At 52.4% G+C, this 21884-nt stretch overlaps 1 protein-coding gene across 6 annotated transcripts in view; it reads right to left on the bottom strand.

Moving 5' to 3' along the window:
- Positions 1-21884, bottom strand: part of Dab2ip (DAB2 interacting protein) — a 170986-nt gene that overhangs the window by 108701 nt on the left and 40401 nt on the right. The gene's annotated exons all lie outside the window — the stretch shown is intronic.

The following is a 21884-nucleotide window of genomic DNA, read 5'->3' as shown; positions in this document are numbered from 1 at the left end:
CTGAGAGACTTTCTCCAAGTCATTCTGCAGTTCCAGAAACGTCCATGGCTCCCCCGAGCATAATAGCTACAAGCCCAACCATCTCTCTTTGGTAATTTGAATCAAATCACCACCGGCAGTCCCACACCTACAACCTATCACCCTCCTCAACCCTACTAGCTGCCAGCTCTCATCTCTCCCCTTCCTTTTCCCCTCCTCTTAAGTCTACCTCCTCTACAGGGTGTCCCTGACCCTCCTGGTCCTAGGTGACCTCCCTTTCTCTCCCTTCCCCACACAGCAATATTCAGACTTTACCCCTTCAAGTTCAGAAGGGGAAACTATGGACCTAAAAGGTAGGAAACTCTGTGTGCGTGCATGTGTGCGTGAGTGTGTGTGTGTGTGTGTGTGTGTGTGTGTGTGTGTGTTGCCTCAATCACACAAAAGGTGCAAAAGCCTATGGTCTTAGTCAACGGCTGTTGCATGAACTCTTAAGGGAAGTGGGGCAGGCTAGACACTGGAGGAACTTAGGGCAATCTCCAGTGGGGTAGGATAGCCTAGGCAGCAATCCAGGCCAGGTTTTTCTCCTTACAGGGGTAGCCCCCTTCCTGGCTCCTCAGTCTAGGAGGGACGGCCTCCGGGTCACTGGAGAGGGTGGGGGTGCTGGATCACAGCTGGAAGCCAGGAGCCATCCTGGGACACGGAAGGGTATGGGGGGGGTGTAAGTCTCCAAACCCAGCTGTCTCTAGTCCTCTGCTCCCTCTTCCCAGGACACTGGCCAGCAGCAAAGGAAGCAGGAACAGGGTCGTCAGCCAGGAGACCTACTGGGCTACCACTACAATCATCTGCACCCAGTCAGGCACTAGATTCCAGGCCCACTTGTGGGTGGGCAGTCACCTTGCTACACCTAGCATTTCCTCTCTCTCTCTCTCTCTCTCTCTCTCTCTCTCTCTCTCCCCCCCCCCGTGTGTGTGTGTGTGTGTGTGTGTGTGTGTGTGTGTGTGTGTGAATAATCTCCACTGCCATCGTTCCTAGTTTGAGAAGTTGAAGGTCTCCACCTGCAAAGTTTTAATGTCAGTGTGTCTGACCCACTTTGCTTCCCTTTAAGCCTGCTGCAGTTCTGTGGGTATGACAGTCCAGAGATTGCCCGGCCAATGCTGACACACGCAGGTCAGCCTCTTGCTTGACCACCAACAGGCAGCCGCCAGAATGTGTGTGGTAGCCTTGGAGAAGCAGATCTAAAGTTTAGGACCCCATATGCACACGGCAGGATTCTAAAGGTTTAGCCTGATCTCTGCCTCAGTCTCTCAATTCCTCCGCTCCTTAGTTTCCCTGCTCCAAGGAGACACTACAAATCTCCCACAGGTTCAGAGTCATCTGGTGAACCACAAGCTTCTAAATTCCCCGCCTTGGGAAAGGAGTAGTCATTACCAACCGCCACCATGCCCTGCACCTCTACAGGCCTGTGATGGGTGCTGGGGTCATTTGCACTGGGTGTTGAGAAAAAATGGCGACCAGTCAGGAGCTCAGGGGCTAAGGAAAGGTCTGGCTCCCTGCCGCCCCTCCTGGTCTCAACCCTGGAACCAGCAGGCAGACAAAAGCTGCTTCCTGCAATCCCAGCAGAGCATCTGGAACTAATCCTTCTCCAGAGCCTGCAGCCTCAACCTCCTCCTGTGAGCAGGACCCCTGTGGTCTCCTCCCCTCTTAAGGAGAACAGGCCCCCACAGGCAGAGACCAGCTTGGGGGAAGGGCACCTGAAGAATGCCCACCTCCTTACTATAACTGTTTCCTGAACTAGCAGAGGACTCCCACCAACCAGCAGGAAGTCCTCAGGGATCCCCTCAGGTAGATAGTTAGGCTTCCCAGCCCCACACCCCTGTACTGCCACCCTGGCCCACTTCCAGAGGGGCTCCTGGGCAAGGAGGTGACACCTATCTCTCCATCAAATGGGTGCTGGTGCAAGACTATAGTCTCCAACTCCTTGAGCCCATAGATAGTGTAAGCATCTGGTAAGGTGCTCGACGGAGTAGATGTGGGTGGAGCCTAGAAATGAGCCCTTCAGTGAGTGCCAGGCTGGAAATAGGACTCCCTAAATCAGATCTCACCTAACCCCCACCGACATTTTCACCCTCCCTCAAGAGTACCTACCAGATGGCTCAGGGAGTAAAGGCAATTTCTGTCAAACTTGAAGACCTGAACTAGATCTCCAGAAACCCCTCCCCATCGCAGTAGAACCAACTCCTGCAAGTTGTTCTCTGACTTCCACACTTGCAGTGGCATGCATGGGTACACACACACACACACACACACACACTCACACACATTCACACCATAAATACATGTAAAAGGAAGAAGGGGGGTGGAGGAGAGTCCTTAAGGCACTCCTAGAATACCCAGTTCAGCATCCCAAAGCAGCCACCCCTCTTCCTACCCACCAACTCCCACCTGCTTCCATTTGCCATTTGCCCCACTGATAGAATGGCTGCCACCAGGCTCTTGGGAAGACCTAAAGGGAAGGGACTGAAAGAACCAATTCCCTTCTGGACAGAAAACCAACAGCGAATTGCACCCCACCCACGAGGAAGAAAGGCAGGGACAATGGTTTTAGAGCTGGGCTAAAAGGCCAAGCACACTGAGCACCAGGCCAGGGCCAGGTCTGGAGAGGAGCCAGCCCTATGCAGTCCTGGATCTTACTTACTAGGGCATTGAGATTGAAGGCCAGAGAGGGCAGGGGAACATGTGACCACAATCATCTTCAAAACACTTCACAATGCCAGTGGAATGCTAGGACATGACACTGGGTGCTTCAGTTGAACACACAGCACAAAGACCTGGCTTTCACAAGGGATCATTTTGCAAAAAGGGAAACCCTGTCACCAAGGAGGAGGTATTGATTGGGGCTGGAGAGCTCTGCTCAGCCATCAAGAGCACCCACTGACCCAGAGGCCCCACAAGACACCTCATATAACCATCTACAACTCCAGCTCCAGCTGGCCTTCACTTGGCTTCCTCGGGCACCAGGCATGCATGTAGGCCACAGACATTTATGCAGGCACCCCATCCATACATGAAAGGGAGACCAGAAACCACAGGGTCACAGCCTGCCTTAGGGCCTGTCGGATGATGGAGTTTGAATTTGATGCTAACTGTGGTGGCTGACCCAACTTAGACCCCGCTCTCAGCATCACACACACACATTCAGTCATTTAATTTCCCGGTGGTGACCCTAGCAGACAGGTGTCTCACTGGTTTTCCAAAACAATGTTGGAGACAAGAGAAAGTTCTTAAGACCATAGGGCTTGCAGCAGGACCTGAGCACAGAGGACTGAATGCTTCAAAGGTGTTAAGACAGAATAAGAGCCCAGGACTTTTCCTTCAGAGCTAGCATTTTCCAGGGACAGACGAAGACTGGGCACAGAGGAAGCAAATTTCTCACAGCACCCACCCCAGGCCCCACACAATGGTGTCTGGAGAGCTCAGACCTGTCGGGTTTCCTGTCTACACCAGGGTAGGCAGCACTGACCAGGGGAAATCCTTAGGCAGTCAGCCCTGCATACATCAGTCTCCTGAGCCAGGATCCACCTCTCACTCTTCAGAGCCCCAGGCAGGGTCTGGAGGAGGTGCCTGAGCATCTCACCACTCACGGTTAAGGTCACAACCTCCCCCTCAGGATGCTGTCTGTCTGACAGGCAGTGACAGCTTCCTGCATCCACTGTTTATTCAGGAATTAGGCTGGACCAGAAACAAGACCTCCTCCGGTGACATGGTGGGAGAGCAGAACCCCGGTCCCATCCGCACGCAGGAAGGCACAGACCATCCACTCAAGGAGGCTCTGCTTGAGCACCCTAAGCCTCCACTGTGTCCCCCAATGTCTCTCCCAAAAGCCACCCACAGGTTTCATGGCATCCTTTCTGGGAAATGGCTGAAGCAGAGCAGGTAAGGTCCCAGGCTGGAATGACCCTCTCGCTCTCCACACAGGAAGAACTAGGGACAGGTCAGGCCTGGACTTTTGAACTCACACAGGCAGGTTACCTCAGGAATATGAGTGCCTTGCAAACAAATTGCCCAACACTGATGGGGTGGGGTTCTAGAAGAGGCCCTAGTCTAACCAGAGCAAACTGGCAGGGTGTGTGGCCTCTGTCACTATCCCCGAGCCTTATAGCTAAGGTGAGCCCACACCCTCAAGGTTTTATGGGTATCTAAAAACGTTCTCCTGGCTCTAAACCATTTCCTAAACTCCCGCTCTCCATCCCTGCCTATTCCTGTCAGCAGCCCATTAAGCCTATCCTAAGGTGTAGAGGACAACTGGAGGGTGACTAGGCTGGAAGCCGAGGCTCCCAAAGGAAAGCTCTGTTTAATCAATCTACAGGCACCCAAATCCAGCACCCAGTTCCCAGTCACTTAGGGACATACCTGCCCTCAGTTCTCTCACACAGCAGCAGGCTTCAGTCTGAGTGGAGGAAATGACCTGCCCTCACTGGGCTGAAGCTTTCCCAGGGGAATCCCTCAGACACCCAGGCTGCTCTTCATTCTCTGGCAGAACCAGAATGCTAGCAAGTGATGCCGGGCTCCCATTTCAGAAGCAGCCCAAAGCTATGGCCCTCTATGGCCAAGAGAGGCTAAAAGCCACTCTCTCCCAAAAGCCCTGGCCCTCACTGTCCCCTAACCCTTGAAGCCTGTGCTTCCTGTCAGCCCAGATGGTCAGGCCTGAAGCTACCTCCTCTCTGCCTTGCCTTGACCCAAAAAAATCCTCCCAAGCTCCAGGTAGGCCCCAACTCAGCCAACACACTCTCTCCTCTCAGCCCCAACAAGAGCCCAGGCTCCCAGGTTCCAGCTTCTTCTTCCCAGTCCTGTCCAGGGATGGATGTAGACCACCAGGCCACCAAAGGAGGCGCCATATGGTCTCTGTGAGGTCAGAGCACCTCCACCTCTCTCAGGCATGCCTGCTTGATCATCTGAGGAAGTCTGGTAGGACTGGCACCAGGGCTGGGTTCCAAAGGGAGGGGCCTCACTGCAAAGCCCCGGGAAGGGGACAGCTGAGCCAGCCATGTAGTTGGCTCTGAGGTAGCCCAGGTGGTAGATGCGAGGGTAAGGAGTCAGCTCAGGAGAGACACAGAGAACAGTGGATCACACATTAATCTGTAGGCTCCTCGGGCTCAGACCTCAGCCCCAGAGCACACTCAAGTGGTGGCAACCTTGGAAAGAAGGAGAGAAACCCATCTGACTCAGAGTCGGAGCAAAGAGAACTAAGATGAGGAGAAATCCTGGAAGACTGTGGGGAGGAGGCGTCACATGCACTAGAAAGCTATATAGGAACTGACAGGGGAGCGGGGTGTGTCCTGAGAGGAGGAAACAGCATAGGGGAAGGGCCATGAGGAGGAACCAGTGAAACATCAATGGAGATCCTGTGCTGGAGCCAAGGATGAGGTGGGGGCCAGTGGGGGGGGCAGACCTGAATATACGGAGGAGTAATCCAAAGGGGAGACAGGGAACGATATACAAACAAGGGTGGGGCCAGGCTGCACCCCCTGGGGCCCAGGCATTTCACCAAGTCTTGAGGCTTAGTCCTGTCACTGCAAGGCTGAGCTCCTGTAAACAGATTACAGGCCCTCTCTGGTCCTTCTCTGCAACTATGAGAGAGCTGGGTCTCATAAGGTAGACTTGAAGGTGTAGGGCTGCCCATTCAGGGTCCAGCAGCACTGAACATTGGGGGATTTAGTTCTATAAACTCCATTTTTTTGTCAGGGGAGGGGGCAAGTGGGGGGCTTGCGCATGCTATGAGCTCTGAATGAGCAAGGACTCTAAGCCCACTTGTTTATGCCCACCCCCCTAAAATTCTAGGCTGTCCAGCTACGCAGCACAAGCTGACCTCAAACTTATAATCCCCCTGCCTCAGCTTCCTGAGCAGCTAAGTCTCATAGGCATGCACCCCACGCCCAGCCATGCCCCTGGCCACCTCAACTCAGCCCACCCCAGGCATATGCTGGTCCCTCCAGCTCATTTCTACCATAGTGAATCCTCTCTTGCCACTGTGCTCTGCCTTGGCCGACCCAGGCCTGCACATGATCCCTGACTGCCTTAGTTAGCTCAGGTCGGCTTCCCCAGTTGCCTGGGATGTGCCTCTGCTCATTTATTTTCTTCAACTTTTCGGGCCTCCTGAAACCGTCTTATCTGTGTATTGGGGCATTTCCTAATTGCTTCCCTCCAAACTTTAATAAGGGCTGTGGCCTTATTAGTCCCACTTTACAGCCAGGTCCCAGTGCAGGCAGTCAGTGCTCAACGTCTGATGAGTGTAGTAAGGGAAGGAAGCTGGTCTCAAAGACTGCGTTCTCAAAAGGCAGCTGCAGGCCCAGGGGCAAGTGACATTGCCTCTCTTCTCCGGACCTGGGCTTTCTTCCAGGTGACATGTGGCTAGTCTGCTAGAGGGTTTATGTTCCCATGGCAGCCTGGGGCTGGTCAGGCCAGGGTACATTGCTGACTCTTTGTAAGACTGATTGTAAGTCAGCCTTTAGTGAATGAATGAATGAATGAATGAATGAATGAATGAATGCCTTTCCTTTGCCATTTGTCTTTGATCAGATCTCCAGGTCACAGCTCTCGCTTCCCTGTTGATCAGGCCGCCCTTTGTGGGCTTGTGAACAATGAGCGCCTGTGTTCAGTCTGAGGGATGTAGGAGCCACAGAAGGTGCTGAAGCAGGGGCCAGCATTGCGGGAGCCACAGTTGCTTCCTGGGGATGCCCCTGCGCTCACAGCTGGCACAGTAAGACCATGAGGGGGTTAACTGCGGCTTCCTGCCTCCTTCACCCCTCAAGTCCCCTTGAGAGTGAGAACAATGGAGGCCTGCCCCCACCCTGGGAACAGCATTTTGCCTGGAAATTCTACCAGGGGTAAGGGGAAGGGCGGAGTCCTGCAATTTCAGTGCCTGCTCAAACAGGAAGAAGCTGAAAGTCTGGGGCCAAGGAAAACAAGTTCAAGGTCACCCTGGAAACCAGCAAGCCCATGGCCCGAGTCGCGTACATTCCCCCAGACGGATCTCTTCTAGTGATTAATGGTTGACACACATGAACATGAAGGGACCATGGTTCAGGACCACCCACAAGGCATGTAAAGTTTGCCACTTCTGCCATACCTTCAGAGTCAAGGAACTCACTACTCCTTCTCCCAGGGAGCTGTGTTCCACATCTGGAAGCTGAAAAAGGTCTTGGGGGACTCTATGGCCACCCTACCCTCCATCCAGGACACAGGGCTGGGGACTCCTCAGGGTCCTCCCTATTCCCAGCAACAGGCCACTGCTGCAGGCTCCACAGAACAGCCAGTGGTAGAGACAGGCAGATGTCTGGGCTCAGAACCCCGCATCAGGTCCCTCTTGACTATAATGCTGAGGCAGGGGGCTGATCCCGACTAGCTACTCAAAAAGCCCAGGAGACAAAGGCAAGACATGATGCAGTCTCTGTGCCACTGAGTTCCTTTGCACCCTGCACCAGGGACATCATGGGTTACAGACGATGCCTCAGCACAGCCCCTAGAACACCTTGGTCCCTTCCTCTTCCCCGGGAAGCTGGAAGGTAATGCCAGAACGTTCTGGACCTGCTCCCTCAGACCTCAGCTTTGTGAGTGCTCCTCTCTGAGTCCACTACCCTGGTTCTATGCATACAGTGTCCCCCCTTCCCCTGCAACCGGTGAGCTCTCCCAAGGTCCAGCCAGGCCAACAACCACTCAGCAGTGAGGAACATAGCCAGTGTGCCGAGCCCCTCGTCAGGTGCGGCACCCCGAGGCAAAATCCTTGTCTTGTTCCTCAGTCCTGGGGCTTGAGGATGGAATGCAGGTGCCTGGGCCCACCTCAGAGTCTGCGTTAGCCAGTCAAGGGAAGGGTCCAGGAATCTGGTTTATTTTTTCCCCTCTTTTAGATAAGGTCTCATTCTGCAGAGAGAGAACTACCTGACGCTCCTAGAGACCCCGCCTCACTGCTCAGACACAAGCCCCCATGCCAGGCTGGGACTACCCAGGGTCCTAGATTCTCCTGCAACAGGAGCTGGGTTCTTCGTGGAAGATTCCAAAGGTCACACTTGTTGCCATCTTAAGCTCTCATGGAACTCACAGCAGAAATGAATTTCCAGCATTTTCTCTACCTCAGCACCCGTGTGGGCAAGCAAGCAAGCAAGCAAGGTTTCTAAACCTACAGCATAGAAGGGCCAACCAAGTGAGGCCTACAACAGTTTGCAGAGGCCCCCACCACTGACGTCCCAGAGCAGTTTGGAGTGAGGGGCCCAGCAAGTCAGTTCAGGCCTGGAAGCACCCTGACCAGCCCACTTTGTCCTGGTCTCTGTGTTCCCTGACTTGACCAGGTCCTGGGCTGATTAAAATATCCCCTTACAGCTCCGATGGGCATGGTGTTCCCTTACAAGACTAGGAAGAACACAGTCTCATCCAAGACAGCACTGCCAAGCTTGGCCACGTACTCTGGTCACCTTCCTCCCGAGCTGAAGACAGCTGAGCACAGGGAGGTCAAGCATGCCAGGAGAAACCAAGGCCCAGAGGGGACGCCATGAGTAGAGTCACACAGTCCACACTTACGAATCCAATACAGCTCTCTGCCAGGAAGTGTTTATTCAGTCAGCCCTTGTAAGGCCTTCCCGGATGGACACAGGACTCTATCGGTCACAGGCAGAGTGCTGGTGAGTGACAGAAACTCGGTTTCTACAGCCTGACTCCTGCTAGAGCCCCATGTTGCCCTTTGTCCCCAGGTTACTACACTTCTGACTGACCGACCACCAAGGGTGAAGAGAGCGGGGCTGCTTGCAAATCCATGTCTTTTAGCAACAATGCTGAGGGTGTCCAGTCGGGTCCTAGCCAGTGGTCATTGGATATCACCTCAGTCAGGCTCAACTTCTAACCCCTGCTGCAGTCTCCCTTTGACTAGTGACACAAGCAAGGGTCCTAGATTGGATTTTTGCAATCTCAACTAGCTCTATCAACCTCTCCATCTTCACAGAAAGCACCCAGGGCCATCTTGCTCTGGAGATTGCCATAGCCCTCAGCTGTTCCCCCCAAGCCACTCCCCTGCTATCTAGAGTCTACATTCAGCCAGCAGGGTGGGCAAACGTGCAGCCCACCTTTTCTGGCACACCTCTCTCAAGCTGCCTGACCGATCCCCACTCGCCTTCCTTCCCACAAAGCCACTCCTTCCTTTGCCAGCTCCATACCAGCCTCTTCTCCCAGGCACACTCCCTTCCTCAGTCTACATCTGTCTCTGCTGCTCATCTGTGTTCTCCTTGAGGGTCAGGTCCCTGCCTACCTGGCTCATCCTGGCAACTTCAGGCCCCAGTGCTGAAAGTCACATGGCTGATGCCAATGAGGAGGTGAGCGGGGCTTACTCAGTACATGTGTGCATACATGTGTGTGTGCTTCATGTCCTCAGACCCCCCAGCCCTGGGCATCGTGAACCCCCTGAGCGCTCAGCAAAGCCAGGCCGGAGGCTCTGCACCACCATCACGGCTCAGAAATTATCCATTTCCTCCTCTCGTTCCACGACTCATAAGCCATCAAATACACTTCCCCCTTATCCTTCACGAGAGTGCCGCCTTTCTGACATTTAATAATGCATTTGGCTTGCTCACTGCTTCTCTCTCAGGAGAAATGGAATGCTTGGCTCCCATTCCACACAAACCGGGAGTCATGTGTCATTCAGGGGCTCAGTCCAGACCTGAACTTTGAGCCCCACATTTGGGCTCCCTGAGCAGGGCCACACTCCTCTTGCCTCCCCTTGCCTTCACCTATCGGCTGAGAAGTCCTGGTGCCCACCGGTCTCTCAAGGCTTGCTCTGAGGCAGGAGTCAGAGTGGCTCTTGCCGTACCCAGCCCCTCACAGGCCAAGGCAGTGCCCTAGGTTTGGATGTCGCATTGGAGACATACGGCATTGGAACCGGTGTCCAACTTAGACCACCTCATTTCAATTTCATAAAAACCTTTAGAAGCCCAAGGGCCAATTGTAGCCATTCCACAACAGGGAAATGAGGCCTCAGAGACAGACAGCTTCCCTGAGGCTGTACTGCAAGCAGATGGTGGCTTCCTAAGGATGGGGCGGAGGCAAACTGAAGAGGGAAGAGATCTGGAAGTTGCAGGGAGCACAGGCCTCCAAGCTGAGCAGTTCCACCAGAGAGAGCCCAAAATCAGGGCTGGTAACCTGAGGGCTGCAACCTCACCTTTTGTATTATATGGGGTAAGTCCCCTGACTCACTGGCTGGACTCCCAACTCTGCTGCACAGACAGGCTTCCTCCCAGGACTAACCATCACGTGACCAGATGAGGCGACACGTGGGAAGCTGCCTTGTAAACTGTCCGGTCCCAGGACACGTCATTTTTGCATGTCAGAACTCAAGACAGGATTACGCAAAGACCTTCAGGGAAGCCCTGGCCTCTCCAGGTGACATGTGACCCAAACGCTCAGAAGATAAGGCCCCCTCCTCAGACCAAGCAACCTTCCTCACCAGAGCCAACCCCCAGCTGGGCACAACCCCCGCCCCTGCCAGCTACTGGGTCTGCTCCCCTCCCCCTCCTGCTCTGTAAAGTTTCTGCTTCTACTTTATAGTTTCCGTGGCAACCACCTCTCATTTTTATTGTTCTCCTCTCCTCTGACACTTTGATGTCTTGGGCTCAAGGGAGAAGAGGAGTGAGTGGGACAGGAGGTCTGGCCAAGAGAAAAAAACACAGCAAGATGCATGGCTGGGGATGACCTCTGACCTGTCCACCATCCTTGAAAGGATTCACAAAGGAGCCTGTATTGTGTGGTGTATCTGAAGCCCCACAGGCATCCCCACTGGCTTCCCACAAGTGGGTCTTCACCCACCCGACACCCTGCCCTTCCTACTTCAGGACACCTTCCCTTCATTCACCAAGGCCAGACTCCAAAGCCTCCCATGCACAGAGGTCACTACTATGCCAGCTGTCCTTGGAGTGTCTGCTTCTCGCCATCTGACCTCTCTCAGCCTCCCTGTCACGGGCAAAGCTCACAGAGTTCCTCCCGTCATCCTACATCTCCCGAGGTCCTCAGAAGTCAGAGGATTCCATCTTGGTTTCGGTCAATTCCAGTCTTGACCCTCCCCACATTCATTTTAGAACCCAACATCCCTGGTGATAAATCAAGACTGAATAGGAACCCTCTTCCTCATAGGCTCTGGGAGGCTGAAGTGAGTTCATTAGGCTGAAAGAGCCTGGCAGATTCTCCAGTGCAGTGTGGGATCTGGTGCTATTTTTAGGCACTGAGTCAGGGCCATCTAGTGAACAGCCCAGAGGCCTCCTTGACCCACACTCTCACAGTGGCTCTCTTTCTCCACCTGCTGATCTCCTGAGGCATCAATGCCAGCCTGCAGCCAGTTCCAGAGCAAGGCCCTGCCTGTCACCGGCCCAGCACACAAGCTACCTCCCTCAGCCCCTCCCACTCACAGGCATATGACTGCACACCCACACATTTATACATGGATACACACCCGCGTACCCTAGCTCTCATACTCACACGCATACACATGGTTGGGCATCCACATGCACACAGGGTGACTCACGTGCCGGAACTCCATGGCTTCACCAGAGCCCGATGTGAAGCTCTCTTGGGAGGGACAGCGCTCTGAGGCTCCCATAAGCAACAGCAGAGAGAAGCATAGGGTAAGCATGCTGACAGAGGCTTCTCTAAGGCTGAAGCGCCAGATCCTTCCTTCTGGCTCTCCTGCGCCCCACATGCACCAACGCAGGGCCTCCCTCCTTCCCCGTGGGGCTGACCACAAGTCCCATCTTCACGGCCAGCCCAGACCTGTACACTATTCTTTGCAAATGGCTCACATGCCTGGGCTTGTGCTGGGACAGGTGTGGCTGGTGACAATGCACAGGGGGTTACCCAAGGCCACAGGGTCTCCACGTGGGGTTCTTATGCCGAAGGAACTACCCGAAAAGACCTAAAGTGTCAGGCATTAGCAGGTCCACAGAAAAGGGGCAAAACCTCAACATGAGACCCAGTAAAGTCAAGTCGGGCCCAGAGTAGCCAGTCATGGCCTCCCCCGCGCTCACGCACACATGTGCTCTCGCTCTCTCTCTCTCTCTCTCTCTCTCTCTCTCTCTCTCTCTCCCCTCTCACTCTTTCTCCTTCCTACCCTCTCTCTCTCCTCATAGCTCAATGGTCCAGGATTCCCACAACTACCACCACGAAGCTGGGCCTTTTAGCACCTACCCTGAGGTGTATGGGGGGCAACCCCAGGAACTGGTACTTGAAAACCCAGGCAAGTTCTAACATGGTCTAGGAAGAGAGGGAGCCTATGTGTCCCCAAGAGGGTTCCAATATAGCCCTTATCCTTAGAAAGCTAGCAGTTTAGTGGCATATGAGGGTTTCCCAGGCGCAGGCAGACAGGACTGAAGGCCGAGGAAACCAAAGAGCAGAAAGGAATAACTACCAATAACTGATAGCCTGGGGGGGTAACCCAGGAAGGCTCCCCAGAGGAGGTAACATGGGCTACCTGGCTAGAACTCTGACAGGCAGTAGGTGTGGAATATAAAGTAGGCATACTGAGATTGTTTTTTTCCTTTTTTTCTTTTAAATAGGCTTTCGTGTAGCCCAAGCTAGCTAGCTTCAAATTCATTATGTAGCTGAGGATAACCTTGAACCTTTGAATGCTGTGATTACAGGTATGTGCCGCTAAGCCTGATTTTATGCAGTGCTGGGTAGACCTCAGGGCCCCATGCACGCTAGGCAAACCCAGCCTCAGATGAGCCATCTCGCCAAGCCAGAGCCGAGTTCTATGGAAGCCTGCAGGTAACTGTCCCCTTCCAGGCTGCACTGAGGATTTCGGTTTAAGGGTGCTAGCCTGGTCTCATTCGTGGGATCACTTAGGACACAGAGGTGCTAGCTGTTCCAGAAGGAGGCACTTTCAGGTCAGGTCCCGAGGCCACCTCTGCCACAGGCAGAAGCTGGCGTGCCCACAGTAGGGTAGAGCCTGACAGGATTTGAACTCCTACAAGAAAGAGTGTTGTTGAATTACCTGTACAACCTATTCCAGTATTTCACACCACGCTTTGGTCAGTCAGGAAGTTCTTCCCCCTATCTAACCTACATCTCTCATGCTGAAATGTACACCCACCTTGCTGTGGGGACAGGAATAACAAAGGCCAGAAGCTGAAATGCCTCGCTGGGTAGTTAGACAGCAAGGAAGCGGGTGGGAGGGGGTCAACGGGCAGAGACACAACCCCTGGCGCTGAAGAGAATGGACAAGGCCCTCTTTGTGTGCATGATTAATTTATAGGCCTGGGGAGGGCCACAGAACGTCCTGCGCTGGGCCTCAGAGGCTTCCCTGACCCAATTTAGAAGCCGTGTTTATTGTGTGGCTCACGTCAAACCTTCCCAGAGAGGTCTCTATTCCCAGCGTGCTCATGAATTTTCCGGGGGTTTAATCGCGCACAATCTGAGAACAATTTATTAAGAAGATTAAGGCCCCCAAATATGCTTCTGCATGGTCTACGAAACATGGCAAATTGATCGTCACCACAGGCAGACGTCCCTGGATAGAAAGAGCCCTCCGCAGATTGAATGCCAGAACCAGGGAAGAGGGAGAGGTGTGGGGTGTGGGGTGTGGGGCCCCCAAGTCAGAGTTGAGGCCAATTGTGTGGGAAAGGGGCATTAAGGACTGCAGGCCAAGGACGTAGCTCATTAGGTAGGGGCTTAGCCTGGCATGCATGCGACCCGCGTCCCATCCACGGCACCTGATAAACCAAGAGTCATCCTCGGCAACACAGAGATTTGAGGCCAACCTGGGCTACCTGAGACCCTAGCTCAAACAAAACAAAAGAACCCCAGAAGACTAGACTATATGCAGTGCCTGGAGCCAGGCCCTGGATTTAAAGACCTTCCATCACTCACAGCCAGTGCACCCAGTGTTCCTTCTGGTGAAGCTCCCTGGGCCACCACAGTAGGACAGGGATCTAATCCCTCCTTGCAGTTCTTAATGCCCACTCTGAGCCCCTTATTTTCCCACCGTGACCCGGGGGCTTTGGGGAAAATGGCTGCTGGGAACCTGATCTGACCTCAGACGTCCAGCGTGCAGGCCGCAACCTCAGTGTTTGCCATCTCAGGCCTGGCCTCTCCTCTCCTGCCCCTCCTCCCATCTAGGAGGCCTCTGGGAACTTGTTTGTTTATCTTGGATAATGAATGAGCTGAACTGAGCATCCTCTGGGCCAGGTTCGACGTTGAGCTCTAGTGCCCATCTCTGCTCACAACCCTACAGGACATGTGCTGTTTCCAAGTTAAACCTGAGCCGGAAGCAAAGAATGGCAGAGCTGCAGCAAACCCAGAGCCTACCCCCAGCATCTCCCACCTCAGTCCTTAGCTGGGACACCTTTATCCCCATGAGGTCTCTTGGTGGGCTCAGATCTCTCCCCAAATCTCTCAGCTAGCCTCCAGCCTCAGTCTCTCCTGTTTCTCCCTCAAGATCAACCATCAGGTGTGACCTTGAAACAAAAAGCCTAGTCCTCAGACTTCGAGCTCTGAGCCAAGCTTCTCGGACTGGCTTTGGGGCTCCACCCGGGCCCCATCCCCTCTAGGCTTTCTCTATGGTCCTCTCTGGAGCCGCATGCTTTCTGGGATCTGGTTCCTTTGTTGAACATGCTTATCACCCCCACACTTCTCATTTCCAAATCCTTAAGATCCAAGCCCAGTGGATCTCCACAATGCTTTCTCAGCATGGAAACCAAGTTACTGCAGGAGGAGGGGCGGCCTCTCCCTGTCCTCACTGTCTCCTCTGCAGTCTGTGAGCACACAGCCTCCTGCTGTACCTCCATCCCACCCTGGCAGCTCCTGGAAGACAACGTTTTCCCTCTGAGGAATCAGGTGCAGGGAGCAGGCTTACGTGGTGCCTACTGTGGTCTACCTGACAATGAGACATAGTCCCTGATGGTCAGGGTGACCTGTGCCAGCCTGTGGACGCACTTCCCTGGTCTTTATCCCCATCATGGACAGCTTTAGCCTGTGATAAAGCCTAAGGACCTTTTTATAGAAAACTATCTAAATACATCGACTACCGGGGACTGGGACTTGGTGCTATGGGGTGCTTCCGCATATATAATTCACCGAGAATCGGAGTCCTGGTCCCCAGAAGCCATGTGAACAGGGTGCAGTGATACAAGCACGAGGTTCTGTAATCCCAGCATCTCTATGAGGAGATGGGACAAGAGGTGGAGAATGCCCAGATGACCCTGGGCCAACTAACCTGCTGTGAAGAGACCCTGAAATGTGCTCATCAAGTTAGCCAGGAAGGAGAGACTAGAACCCACATCCAAAGGTATCCTCTGATCCCCCCCACACGCACGGGGGAACGTGGGTACCTGTGCCACCCCTGACGTGGAAAAAACACAAACAAGCACATGCTCACACTGCTCATATCCTCACACCATACACTTGCACGCACACACGCACACTAGAAAGGAACTCCCTCCACCCCTGGCGCTGAAGTGTGCTTATCAAACACTCCCCAGAACACCGTAGTGATGTGTGCCCCTTCTGATTTGTGTCAGAAATCCCAAGATCTAGAGCTGATGACGGCTGCCATCTCCTGAGGTGTGATGAGCAAAAACCAGCATCATTTCAAGATATCCACTGCTACCCTACGCACAGACGCCGTGGTTCCTTACAAAAGCGCCGCATGGAGAACGCTAGGGCGGCTTATCGCCTGCAACGATAATTGAAGGGATTGCGATGTATAATTGTAATTAGAGGTTAGAGGGAGCGAAGGCGGGGTGGGAATTCTTTTTTATGCTCCCAGGCCTAGTGCTCTGGAATCCATGCAGAGACTCCCTGGGACCCAGGACTCTGGATGAGAGCCCTGAGGTGGCATGTGGAGTGGGGGTGGACTTGTCCTGGACCAGATTCTGGCCGTGTGACCTGGAAGTCTCTGTCTCTACTACCACAGCCCCAGCACCAAGGACCCGCACCTCTGCTCATGGGTATAGCTGCTCCAGTGGTTGCCAAAGACCCCCAGTGACTCTGGCTTGGCTGAGGACAGGCAAAACCATTCCTCAGAGAAGCTTTGTCCCAACAGCCCCTGCCACTCTTCGGGGAACTTGTTTTATGTCCCAAACAAGCAAGGCTGACAGGGGATAAATGGCCAAAGGAGGCTGGAGTGGACTCTGACTGTCTGCATGGCGCCCGCCCAGCCGTCCCTCTGTACCCAGTGCTGTCTGTTCTGTGGAGAGAGGAGCGCACCATCAATTATCCAGGGAGAAAGGGCGCCAGAAGGACTCACCCAAACACTGCACAGGGAGCCTGTCCCTAGCCTCCTGGACGTCAGGCTCTGCTCCTCTTTGATGCCAGCAGGGTCACCTTCCAACCTGGGGGCTCTAGGTAGATGTTCTTTACAGACAACTCCCCCAGGAAAAGGATGTACACACCCCTTCCCCGTCACCATGCACACCTCAAGCCTGTTTTGAACCCTATGACTTGTACTAGAGATAGATCCCTGGCTTCTCTCTAGCCATCACCTCAGGCCCAGTCAGGTTGACTTCACAACACCTCCCCAAAAACTGCCTAATGTAAATCTGTCCCAAGCCACCCTCCTACCAGCCCCTAAGGAGGGCACTGCAGTTGCTGCCTTTTTTAAGAAACAGGACTAGCGATGTTATGCGACTGGCCCAAGACAGCACAGCTGACCTGTGCCAGAGTCAAGGCCTAAGCCCAGTAGGTCTGGCTTCAGATCTCTCCATTAGCAACTTCTAGGAGCCTATCTTGCAACCACAGGCAGCCAGAGTGTCCAGAGAAAGTGTACTGGTCCTTCTAGACAGTTCTGCCACGGGTCTCCTCGGAACCTAGAGACCTGGGTCTTCATACTTATCTTTCCCACGGCCCCAGTCCTGCCTGCTCCAGAACACACCCCTGCTCTTGCCCCTCCACGTAAACCCAGAGCTACCCAGGCATAGCAGACGTCAGGACAGTCACCCGTACTTTACCTCATCATCTCCCTCCTTACCCACGGCCAGACCCAAGTACCTCCAAGTGTTCTTTCAAGCCAAAGGACGTTCTTACTGGCAGGTGACTGGGTGACTCTAAAGCTAATACCGGCTTTGAAATTGTTGGGAGCAGGGCCCACCTGAGCCGCACCACCCTCATGCCAAGTGGGCCTAGAAATGGCATTACAGATGCTGCTGGCACCAGAAAGGTCAGGTTTGAGATCAGGAAAAGGTTCACAGGGTAAAGCACTTGCTGCCAAGTCTGACAACGGGAGTTTGATCCCTAGAACTACAGGGACAGGGAAAGAACCAATCCTGTAAGTTGTCCGAACCTCCATGGCATGCCATGGGGTGCACACATGCATGCACGCACACAAAATATGGTTTTTAATTAATAGCATGGGGGCAGGCCCAAGTTCGAGCTGCAAGAGCAACTTCTACACCAGACACACTGCAGGGTTAAGATCAAGGCCATTCCTGGTGACTTCCCAGCAGTGGCCACTCCCCTGGCAACACATTTCTTCCAGACATTGGGTCGCTGATCCTTGAGTCTGATGAGACCCAGAAGGAGGATCCTTGAGACACTAGGAGGCTGACCAACCTCAGGTTGCCAATGCTCTAGGCCACAGACACAGCCAGAGAGGGAGACTTCTATGCCCAAAGTAGGAAGAAGTCTCCAAAATGTCTCACTGAGTAAAAGGTACAACTTGAAGGAAGAGTTATTATCCAGTAGTGACCTTAACAGAATCATAGCTATCTCATGGCTTTATATGTCTATGAAATTGAGAGAGCGCATGGAGAGAAAACTTCTCAAACGCCTCTTCCATGGATTCTACTTCCAGGCTCCACCCAAGCCCTGTCCAACCCTGGCCCACTGCACCCTCCTATACAATCCACAGGGGAGAGGGCAGCCTCGCTCTGTGGAGGGCAAACGGGCACAGATGAAGGCATAGTGAGGTCTATAACACATGTTATTCAGAGAACTGGACACTTGGTGCATGCCTGTGACCCCAATGCTCACACGGCTAGGCACAGGGATCACTATTATTAATTAGTTCAAGGTCAGTCTGGACTACACTGGGGAACCCTGTCTCAAAAACACCAAAGGGGAGAGTAGCAAGGAAAAATAGTGGCTAATATCCAGGTGGCTGATATTAGGATCATTCTTAGGGCACAAAGTAAGGAGCATGGGGCCACGTACACCCCGAGGTAAGTCGCACACTGTGTTTCAGGGTATGTGGCATGGTCACCCGGCTGGACAAGCCTCAGGATAGGACTTAAACAGGAGGAAGCTTGGTTTCCAGTTTCTAACTTTTTCCCCAGCTTTAAGGAGTAAATAGTAGGATCTTTGCCTGCTAGGCAAGGGCTCTCTCTGCCAGTGCCTACACCCCAACCTCCACCTGTAACGTTCAACCTGATTTTAAATAAGTAAGTCGTGGAATACGCTACTTTTCTATTCCAGAAACCAGACTATGATGGCAGATGCTGACGGTGGCACAGGCTATGCATGAGAGGGTGGGGAAAGCTCTCTTCATACTCTTAGCTCATTTTTCTTGGGAACCTAACTAAATTGTTATAGAAGTAAAAATCTATTAAAAGGAAAAGCACCTGAAAACATTTGGACATTAGAAACACAGAGCAACACTGTCCCCGAAGTCCCGGCTGCTGGGTTGAGCCTCCACGGGCGGAGATTTAGCATTCTTTGGAAAGCCCCAAATTCCAGCCTGATCCCAGCTTGGAGAGGGACAGGAAATTGGAACTTATCCCAAAGCTGGAACAGGGGGTCCCACTGAGGTCTCCCTCAAAAGCTATGTTTAGAGAATTTTCAATTTGTCCAACCGGAACACCTCACACCTTCACATGAAGCTGTTCAGGTGGCCTTCTCTCCCAACAAGCACAGACTGCCTGAGGACAATGTGTATCCTGCTTGTGGATCTCTCTGTAGCCTCTGGAACTGGCCAGCGCCTGGCACAAGGCTCATTAAACACACACAGAGCCAATGGATGCCCATCTAGACATCTCCCTGGGGCCATTCATCTGGCCTTGAGTTATAATACCCGTGCTCGTGTTTGCAGCTCCTGAGCCTGCACCCTGATATGGGCCACCAATCTCATGGCCCACTTGGCTCAGAAGCATATAAGAGACAAACCAGGAAGGGAAGAACAGAATCATCTCAAGTATGATTCCTGCCCAGCTGATGCAGCCCTTAATGGCCACCAGACTGGCTGGAAATCCCATTTAAAAGAAGCTGCCAGATTTGAACATCAAGATCTTCTTATTGCAGTCATGCAGATCACTAATACTCAAGACTAAGCAACAGGGTCAGGCAGTGTGATACATGCAGTAATTCAGCATCTGGAAGAGGGTGGCAGGGTTGTAAGCTGGATGCAAGCCTAGATGACGCACCAAAAACCCTGCCTTAAAAATAAAGACTGGGGGTTGGGGATTTAGCTCAGTGGTAGAGCGCTTGCCTAGCAAGCGCAAGGCCCTGGGTTTGGTCCCCAGCTCCAAAAAAAAAGAATAAATAAATAAATAAATAAATAAATAAATAAATAAATAAATAAATAAGACAGACAGACACAGACAGACAGACAGACTGGGGCTGGAGAGATGGCTCAGTGTTTAGTGCAGACTGCTCTTCCCGAGGTCCTGAGTTCAATTCCCAGCAACCACGTGGTGGCTCACAACCATCTGTAATGGGATCTGATGCCCTCTTCTGGTGTGTCTGAAGACAGCGACAGTGTACTCATATATGAAGTAAATGCAATCTTAAAAGAAAAAAGGAAGGAAGAAAAGAGCGAGGGAAGAAGGGAGGGGAAGAGGGAAGGAAAGAAGGAAGGAAGGAAAGAAGGAAGGAAGGAAGGAAGGAAGGAAGGAAGGAAGGAAGGAAGACACACAGGAGGACCGAGAGATGGCTCAGGGCTCAGTGGTTAAGCGCACTAGCTGCTCTAGGGACCCAGGTTCAATTCCCAGCACCGGAGATGACAGCTCACAACACTTGTTAAATTCAGTCCCAGAGGATCTGATGTTTTCCTTCTTCTGGCCTCTTCAGGAACCAGGCACACACATGCTGTACAGACATATATGGCATCTATACCCATAAATTTTTTAAAAATTCTTTTCAAGACAGGGTTTCTCTGGGTAGCCCTGGCTGTCTTGGAACTTGCTCTGTAGACCAGGCCTGCCTCTCCCTCCCCTGAGCTGGGATTAAAGGAATGCACCCCCAATCACCCTGCTTTGTTTTAATAAATAAAACTAAACAGAGCTGGGTTGCAGCTTAGTGACAGAAACACTTTCCCGGCATGGTTGAAACCTTGGGTTCCATCCCCAAAGGACAAGCAGAGAGAAAAAACAAACACAACACAGGCCCCATGACATAGCACTGCATTATGCCTGATTCAGCCCAGACCCTGTCCAATGGTAGTCTGGGGGATGATAGCTCAGAATCCTGAGCAGACACCATTTAATTTGTGTGTACTGGCAGGGTAGGGAGGTGCCTCTGGCTTGACAATCAGGAGTTGGCCTTGGGCATGCCCAGCCATTACCATCTGCAAAAGAGGGCTGAGAACTGCTAGCCACCCACCTTGCAAGGACCACACAAAGCTCGAGTTAAGCAGACAGGCCCCAGGCAGCAAAGCCTCTCCATACCAAACCCTTTTTTGAGACAGTTTCTTTATGTAGCCCTGGATGGCCAGGAACTCGATATGTAGACCAAAATGGTCTTGATCTGGGATTAAAGGCATACATACGGGGCTGGAGAGATGGCTCAGAGGTTAAGAGCACTGACTGCTCTTCCAGAGGTCCTGAGTTCAATTCCCAGCAACCACATGGTGGCTCACAACCATCTGTAATGAGATCTGATGCCCTCTTCTGGTGTGTCTGAAGACAGCTACAGTGTACTTATAGATAATAAATAAAAAAATCTTTAAAAAAAAAAGGCATACATACATATGCCACTTAAAACAACCTCAGACATCCCAAGAGGACACTGTGTCTAAGACAGGGTGGTCAGACCCATTGATACTCTACTGGTTTGGAGACTCCAGGTTCTGTGACCTGGGAACCCCTCCCTCCTGGCCTGGTCATCCTAGCCAAGGGGCTAGCCTTTCTAAAGGTGAACTCACCTGACAGATGTTTACTAAGAACCTTGGGCGGGTAGAAAGCCGGGCAGAGAAGGGCTCTCAAGAGCTTTCAACCCAGTGGGAAACACATAAACAAACCTTAGGAAATCAGAAAGGAATGATGTTTCCAGGACAGTGAAGTTCACCAAAGGTGCCTGCTGTGTGCCATGGAACTCTGAGCTACATGGTGGTGGGAAAGACAGCTCAACCTACCTCTTCCTACCCCGGCTCTCTACTCCTTTCCTTAAGGGGAGGAAAACGTTCTAAATAAATGGGTTTCTTAGCGTCCTGTGTTCGTACAAATGAAAACTCACTTTGGACTTGAATCAGGAAAAGTAGCTAAACCTGAAGTTATATCTGCCAGGAGAAATGGCATGCATGATATAATGTAGTGGATACACACACACACACACACACATACACACACACACACACACACACACACACACACACACACACATACACATACACGTCTATATTTGTACATATTTACCTAGAGATTTTTCCTTTATTTCCAAAACAGTAAACCAAATCCCTATGTGGAAATATGCATAAGTGTGTGTGTGTGTGTGTGTGTGTGTGTGTGTGTGTGTGTGTGTGTGCAAGCCACAAGGAAAAATCAAAGTTTCTTGCAGAGACTAAATGGAGAAGGGTCACTGTCTTTTAAATTTATTTTTATTCCATTTCTTTCTTTCTTTGTTTTTAGACTGGGTTTCTATCACCTGGGCCGGTTTCCCACTCATGATTTCCTGCTTTAGCCTCCCAAATGCGGTTATGTGCCTGGCTGGGTCCGTCTTTTCCACACATGGTCAGG

This window comes from Rattus norvegicus, chromosome 3 (assembly GCF_036323735.1).
Source record: "Rattus norvegicus strain BN/NHsdMcwi chromosome 3, GRCr8, whole genome shotgun sequence".
Taxonomy (NCBI): domain Eukaryota; kingdom Metazoa; phylum Chordata; class Mammalia; order Rodentia; family Muridae; genus Rattus; species Rattus norvegicus.
The sequence above is the reverse complement of the archived record's forward strand: the minus strand, read 5'-3'. Positions and strand labels throughout refer to the sequence as shown.